General features: G+C 30.2%; 1 protein-coding gene across 1 annotated transcript in view; it reads left to right on the top strand.

The window, feature by feature from the left end:
• The window catches only part of LOC105625870, a 62,858-nt gene that overhangs the window by 1,535 nt on the left and 52,869 nt on the right, over nt 1–8,454 (top strand). The window lies entirely within an intron of this gene.

Raw genomic sequence — 8,454 nt, 5'->3', positions numbered from 1 at the left:
TAACGTAACGTACGATATATAGTATATATTATTGTGTGTGTGTGTGTGTGTGTGTGTGTGTGTACTACTTACTACTATACATATATATATAGTATACACACACACACACACACACACACACACACACACTCTCTCTCTCTCTCTCTCTCTCTCTCTCTCTCTCTCTCTCTGAAATCTGTGAGAAATTTGAATATTAATAAAAATAATACAAATACTTGTGCAACAAATTTTTTAAGTTATTTTGTATAGGCAAAAAAATTTATTATTTAAAATATTCCAAAGTTTAAATTAACATTAATTTTAAAAACAATTACAGATTACTATATAATTTTTTTATATAAACTATTATAATTTTTTAAAAATATGAAATTCTGACTACTGAGATTCTGCAACAGTTATGAAATATTTTCTTTCGTGCAGCTCATGCTATTATTGTGAAGATGAGAAAATTCCGCAATTTCATCATAATTCTTCGTGAATAGTGATCTTAGTTGTTCCCGCTACTGCGCACTATCTTTCTTTCCATTTCTATCATAGTTATTACGTCTGGCTTTATCCCGCATAATTATGTCTCCACCCTCTCTCTATCCTTCACGAAAGTGGAACACTTCCTTCTACAGATGCTAATCCTGATAACCTCAGAGAGTATGCTGTTTCTCTAAGACATGACAGCGCTCAAAACTGCTGCATGCAGATTTCTCGCTTCTGCCACTATCCCATAAGCGAACTTTTCAACATCATTCTCTTATTGCTTCGTATCCAGGGCTCTGACATTTGTCGAATAAACATTGGTAAAATGGTTATTACAACACATCACTTTGAATGTATGGGAAGCCGCGAAAAGGCATGTAATCGGTTGTCTGTATAAGCACGTGAGTCTGGCTCGTCGCAAACTACACTCACGAGATTCGCCGCCTACGCATTACTGGTCGTCGTAGCTGCATGTGAATACACTGCGATCTACAAGGACTACAAGTTTGATTAAAATATAGAAGCAGAGTCAGCAGATAAAGCGGGATTTGTATTTGTGATCAGAAAATATCGTTTTATAATCAATTTAAGCATTTCTTGAAAGAAAAAATTTAATCCAAAAATGTATTTCTCAACTTTTTGTAGAAAATATGTTCAGTGATAATTGAATTATTAAATAATTAAGTAATAAAAGGGTATTATCTCAAATGTCAAACGATAATTTAAAGATCAAAATCTGCATTTATAATGAATATTAAGATATGACAAAAGAATATCAAATTTAATAAGCTTGACAAATATTCATTTATGAAATTGATTATATATCGCATATATTTGATATTTAATATTCATTTTTTTGAATAGGTTGTTTCTAATTCCACATGCTTCATCCTGTTTACATTTCATAAATATAATGTCGATTTTTTTTATAACTTCATAACATTTAACTAATCATTTTACTTAATTTCCAATTTAAAATTTTGATAAAACATAGCTCACACATAATGTTAAATTACAAACAAAATTACTATTACTAACTATTTATATTTCTGAAATATTTAATTCAATTAAAATTTGTTCAATATTTTAGATTTGCAACTTAAAAGCAACTTAGAAATTTTTAATATTTTTCTATAAAAAAGTCCAATTTTAGATTAAATAAAAAAATCTTTGAAAGAATTAAAAAGTGTATATAGAAAATATGAAAGATTCAATTTACATGCGTACATTTTTGCAAATTATTTTTATAATAAGATTAATCCCTAATAGCTATGTTGCAAACGCGATCTCGCAATCATCTAATAATTGTAACATTCACACCTACACGCGTACCACAGAATCAATGCCGTTGCATAGACACTACTAGGGCATGAACGATAATAACAATTCCTATATGTCCGTACGCAGGAGCCAATATCACGTGCTGCACGTGATTACACGTGCTTTTACACGTGCCAGTTATTGCCGATCAGTGCGAACATGAGAAAGACGAAGAAAGAGAACTACACTTGTACTCCTTTCCTCGTACGGATTAATACCATGGAGGGAAAAGTACGATCGAGTCACGTGCATGCGTTAGCCGCTCGCCTCGAATCACGCGACCGTTCATTCTGTCAATTAACGTTCGTGCGACGTCTTCTCGGCCAACTCCGTTTGTTTACTGCTGATCCCTGGCAAGGTCACCATAAAACCCGTATTCATATCGCAAACGTGAAGCTTTCGATTCTCAGAAATTGCGCAACATCGTCCATTGTACCGCAAAAATACAATTTTTAACAATATCATAACTTACAGGTCATTTGCAATTATATATTCAAATCATTCTAAAAAAAAATTGCATGATACATCCTTATTTTTAGTAACAAAAAAAAATCAAGGCAAATGAGATGAGTAGTTAATACGCAATCTTAAATCTTTATTCCAGAAAATAGAATTTTTATTCTTCAAAAAATAGTACGTTTCAGTTCATTTTGGAACCATTCTCAGCAATACAATTTCAAAATATCAATCCCTTCATGTCCAAGAAAAAATCACCAAGAAAAAAAATCAGATTAACAGATTTGATGTAATCTATTCGAAACATTAAATTATCTTATAAATATTTCGAAACCATTCTATCCAACAAGTTACAAATTAAAAAACTAGTGACTCACTCCCAAGACATAGAAGGAATTCGTCTCGACATCGGATCAAAACCAATTAAAATTTATTATCACTAAAGAGTATCAAGTTAAAAATGTTAATCGCAATTTGAATGAAACATGACTAATACATTTAATATAATAAGTAAGATATGTTATGATAATATGATATGATAACAAGATATGATAACAAGAAAAATAAAAAGAAAAAAGAACAATGTCAATAAACAATAATTTATATAAACGACAAAAGTATTTAATATCTTTCAATAATTGTATATAAATTTGATATACATTCTCTGTATCTGAGCATAAATTGAAACTATTTTGTTGCATGAATATATTGAAGGCTTATTTTTATTTTAAAATATTTTCTATTAAAAATCTAAAGAATATTGAATCTTTTTATCTCTCACATTTTATCTCTTTTAACGTAATAGTCTATTATGATGGAAAAAGATGCGAATGAAAATAAATCTTCTGGGAAGAATAAAATTCTATAATACCAACACTTTGACATTGACACTGCGTTTTAAATTAACCTTGTATAAGCAATTAACTAGTTGTAAAACAAGTAAGTAAAGAATCGCACGTCGTTGAACTTATAAATTACTAATAGAGACGGAGAAAGTGTGAGAAATTCAGGTGAGATTGCAGTGTATCGAATAATGACATTCTCGCGACAAAAAATGGAACGGCAACATGCCTGTCATTGACACTGATTCGTTTTCTCGTATCTAGTGTGCTAATATAAGGAGAGCCGCGAGTTGAATTTATAATAGCCATCTCTCTCATAAGATGCCTAGAGAAAATTAACTAGCGCATGACTAATCCCAGCACAATATTCATACATTCTGAAATATCGTAACGTTTCATTTAAATTTCTCGATGACTGCAACTTCCGCTGATATTATCGATCTGAACACTTTCTCCGTTCGCAAAGTATAAAGAAATAAAATATTGTGACACGGTTAAGAATTATAATTTTTATAACGTTCTTTCACATTTGTGGCATTACTTACTGAAAGCACTGAATGAGCCATCAGCAAAACCGCGGATTTATTACATATTAAATTATTTCTAATATTTATTACATATTAAAGTCGCACAGTAATATTGCGTACAAAAGTAATGCGTCATTATTTAGCCTCGAGAACTAAAAAAAAACCATTAAAATAAGAGTTGTAACACGTGCTGCAAAAATAACTTATGCAAGAAATTATCAGTAAAACGTGAGTATATATATGTATATATACAAAGCGAGTAAACTGGCCTTAGTAATCTGATCTTCTATTCTCCAGAATGCATGACTTTGTCCTAATATTGATAATTAAAGGAAATTGATTACCAAGATCATACGATTAGTAAAATAAAATTGTTAAACTTTTTAATCCATAAATTGACTCTGCTGTATTAGTAGTAAGCATGATAATTAAAATAATTAAAGGCTTTGTGTACATTGCATACGTGTGAACAAAAATAACATTTTCTTGTATTTTTCAACATAAAATTTTTATGTACGCCTTAACGAATTCATTTATATTATAATTGAATTATTTAATCAATGATAATTAAATATATATTTATATTCCCATCATCATCATCAAATCAACATCAAAATTGATCTAAAAGACAAATTAATGTAAAAATGTAATAAATTTTGAAATATTAATTAGATCTAAAGAATAGTTGTGAATTGGCTTTAGTGACGCTTTAATATACAAAAACTAATGATCAGCGGTTTTAATAAGTCACTTATATTTACTATTTTTCTTAATAATATCCAGAGAAATACATACAATTTTCTTAATTCAATTTTCCACGATTCATCATGATTCAATACCCATGAGATTTTTAAAGCATCTGACTATCGTTTATTTAATAGTGATGATAAGTACGTGATGATAAGTACGTTTAAATGTCAACTTTCGACGATAGTAATCAATATTATTAGTATCAATGTGTGCACTCACTGACAGATTTACGGTATAGGAATATGTTAATTAAGTCGATACAGAATGGACCCCCAAAGGAACGCGTGATTCAACTTAATTCGAGCAATTAACATTGTTAAACTGTCAATGCAACAACTGTACAGTGATTAATAGCGCATTTTAAAATGGAGACAGCAACTCCTTTTTCCTTTGCTGATATAGTTTTTATTTTATCACAAGAATTCTTTCTTGGCAATTATTGATTGGTCCACCATTATTGATTGCTCTGCAAGCTAGCCCTCTTTCTTCTCCTTTCTCTCGCAATGCGTTTGTGAAATCGATTCGAAAGCCTAATTGTTATTCCATTTACATCTAGAGTACACATGGGAACTGCAAAACTATTTCCTGTTACTGCAATGTATAATTCGCAATACAATCTGACTTATAAAAGTAACTACGCTTATATTTTAATGAAATTCATTGCTTCCAACTAATCTATTTGTTATAAATTAAAATTTATAATTTTCAATTAAATTCATTCGCAATAAATTTTTGTAAAATTTGTGATTCGATTAAAATTGAAGACCACAATAATTTTTAATACCTTTTTAACATTTTAGTTTTTAACATTAATTGCTAAAAAAAATATTATTTACATTTACAAAAATAGATATTATGAAATTGCACATATTATGCACAGAAGATTTCTTAAATGTATATGAGATTAATATTAGCTTCCTCGAGTGAGAATCATTACACTTTTTTTATGCTGTATACTTCAGCACCCGTAATAGAAATTTCCGTAATAAGTACGTTTATTCTCGTTCGCTTTTATGCAGAATTCACGTGCAGGAGAGCGTGGCGGCCGGTGCACTGTTCAATGCACGTGACGAACAGTGCAATACGCTGTACGTGGTCACGTGCACCAGCCGCGCGTTACCGTCGCGCTACGATAAGTCGAGTTACTTGGGATGTAACTTTCGCAGTTCCCGATGAGATATACTTTATATGAGAGCATAGTTATTCATTATTATAATATATTACTACTATACTTATATAACATACATACATGTACTATATAGTGAGAACAACGCAACATCTTGCACGTAATCGTTTTATTAATCAAGCAAATATTTGGTTTATATTTTGATCAAAGAGGTAAAAACAAATAAATTATTATCGTAGTTACAAGTTATTATCGTATTAACATATTACTTTCTTATATAATTTATCAATGTATTTTATTACAATATTTTACTACAATAATAATTTATTTATACATATATAACTTTTTCCTGTAATATCACAAGTTAGTTACTTACTAGTTAATCAACAGTACTCTATCTTGTTATGATGCCTGTATCTCAACGCGTTAGCAGTAAATTTCCTCGCACATATCGTAACACCAAGAGCGAGATAAAAAAAGATAGCTGCAAAAAGAGAATGATGTATTTTTGTTTTCTCGGTTACTTAATTGCATTGCCAATAACCGTAATTGGATGCTATCCGCCACTGCAAAGGCTTTCGAAATTAAAGCACTGATAATAAGCCTTTTTCCTAAATAAGGAATGACTTGCTCTACGATAAATCGTAATGCATGATGTTAATACTTACGTGTCCTTTGAGTGCCCACGAAATAATGTTCGAGAAATATGCGTTTGCCAGTAGCAAATTCTTGCACGTTTTATTTAACGATATATATATGTATATCGATCGCTTGCATGTGGCAATGGTGCGTTGAGGTCCTATCGCGATCAATATTGCCCGATGCCGGTTTTCTAGGTCGGACTTACATTACACCTAATAAGTAATTACGCTAGTGAACGCACATAGACTGCTTGACCGCATACAGGCTGGAAAGCAGTTCGTAATTGTCCGCGTGATTTTCATCAATAAATGATTAATCTGGCACAATACATACACGAACAAAAAAAAAGTTGTCTTTAAATTTTTTAAATATTTTTCTGCTCTTATTCTTAATTATTGTTGTATTATTGTTCATTATACCTGTTTAAATTTGCGTAATAAAAAACAATAATAAATAATAAAGTTATACTACATATTTCTAATTATTAATTATAAATTATGTTACCAATAAACATATAGAATATTTTTTATGCAATATTTAAAAATCCACTACTCTAAATTTTCCAATGGTTATAAAAAAAATTAAAAGAAACTGATGTTAACGATCATAACAAAAATAACAAGAATAAATCAAATTAAAATTAATCCTCGCATTATATATTAAAACATTTTGAAAATTTATATATAAAATTATTATCATTTTATTTATTACTTTTATTCAAGAACAATTGTTCATTTAAAATGATATACAGAAATTATAATTATTAAATTCTATCTCATTGTGATTCGTGTAAAGATCAGACAATTTTTTAATTTAAAATAAATCAAGAATAAAAATCCAGAAAAAAATTTTTTAACATATTTTTCAACCTTATGCTACATACACAGATAATAATACAGCATGCAGACTTACGATGTAAAATATTGCAGCTTGTCTATATATGTTTAGATAAATAGAAACGTGCAATTCACATGCGAACGCAATAGGATGCCGATCAACTAGTTTTACCGACGTTCACCATTTTGAGCGATGAAAATATATCAATACGTCAAAAAAAAAAAGCAAAAGCGCTGTCTCCGGGTAAAATTGAGAGATTACGTGCATTTCCTTGTTCGTCTTTGCATGTCTAAGTAAAACATGAGCTTCCTGCATACATATCGTTTGTACTGAACAAAATCTACCTTAAATCTATAAAACTTTCGCTTTTGAATTTTACACACCGGCGTAAGCAGTAAATATCAGTTGCGGTAACTAACTGTTTTCGACCTTACGTAAACAGAATTATGTTACTTTCTTTGCAATGCCACTTCGTAACCGCGAGCTGATAAGACGTGTTAATTAACCCAATTAAAATTAACATCCCATTATCTATTAATTAAAATAATTATTGTTCACTTCCTACCAATCTAGAACATTCAGTAGCCTGTACTCGCAGTAATAAACTTGTGCAGATAAATTTTACGTTAAAAACGGAATGAAATCTGTTAATTAAATTCATGTTCAAAATGCCTGCGATATGTCGGTAATGCATCTGGATTATAAATGTAATAATAATAATGCACGCTGATCTTCTTCGCTGAATCGTATTTATAAATCTCGTTATAAATCTCGTATCAGTAATAATGGATACAATGTTTGTCGATGATATGTCGTATTTAAGTGATATTGAATGGAGTTGGGACCCGCTGGGATTCTCTCCGAATCAAACGATCAACATTAATGCGTATCAAGTTTCTATGTTCCGTCATCCTTGAATGTAAAGATGCAGTTATGCTAGCCTTAATAGGCAAACAAACAGAATGTGATAATGAGCAACCTCTTAGGTATGCAAAAAATTCTCGCCTACATATCCTATTATTCCCGCCTCGTCCTTTTCTTTTAGATTTCTTTCAATTAAGTAACGTTAACTATTATGAAACTTTCGTCTATTATTAATACATCAATTATTGAAAATTATTTTTATTTGATTTTTCGTAATTAATTACATGATCTTAATAAAACAGAATTCTTGCAGTCAATAAAATAATTAAAACGATAATCTATTCCCGGATTTATGGTTTATTAAAAACATCCGAGAATCCATTCTATGTATATATGAAGTTATCATTTCATTACACAAAGTCACGTTATCCTTCGATCAACTCTGTATTTATAAATGATACTTAGTATTAACCAATTGACAAACAATTTTATTGTATTAAACATACCTAGTCTCGTACTTGACAACGCTCGTAAACGATGCATATGTTAAAGATACATTTTGTGTGTGTGTGTGTGTGTGTGTGTGTGTGTGTGTGTGTGTGTGTGTGTGTGTGTGTGT

This window comes from Atta cephalotes, assembly GCF_000143395.1.
Source record: "Atta cephalotes unplaced genomic scaffold scaffold00001, whole genome shotgun sequence".
NCBI lineage: Eukaryota > Metazoa > Arthropoda > Insecta > Hymenoptera > Formicidae > Atta > Atta cephalotes.
Note: the sequence above shows the minus strand (reverse complement) of the source record. Positions and strands in the feature narration are given on the sequence as shown.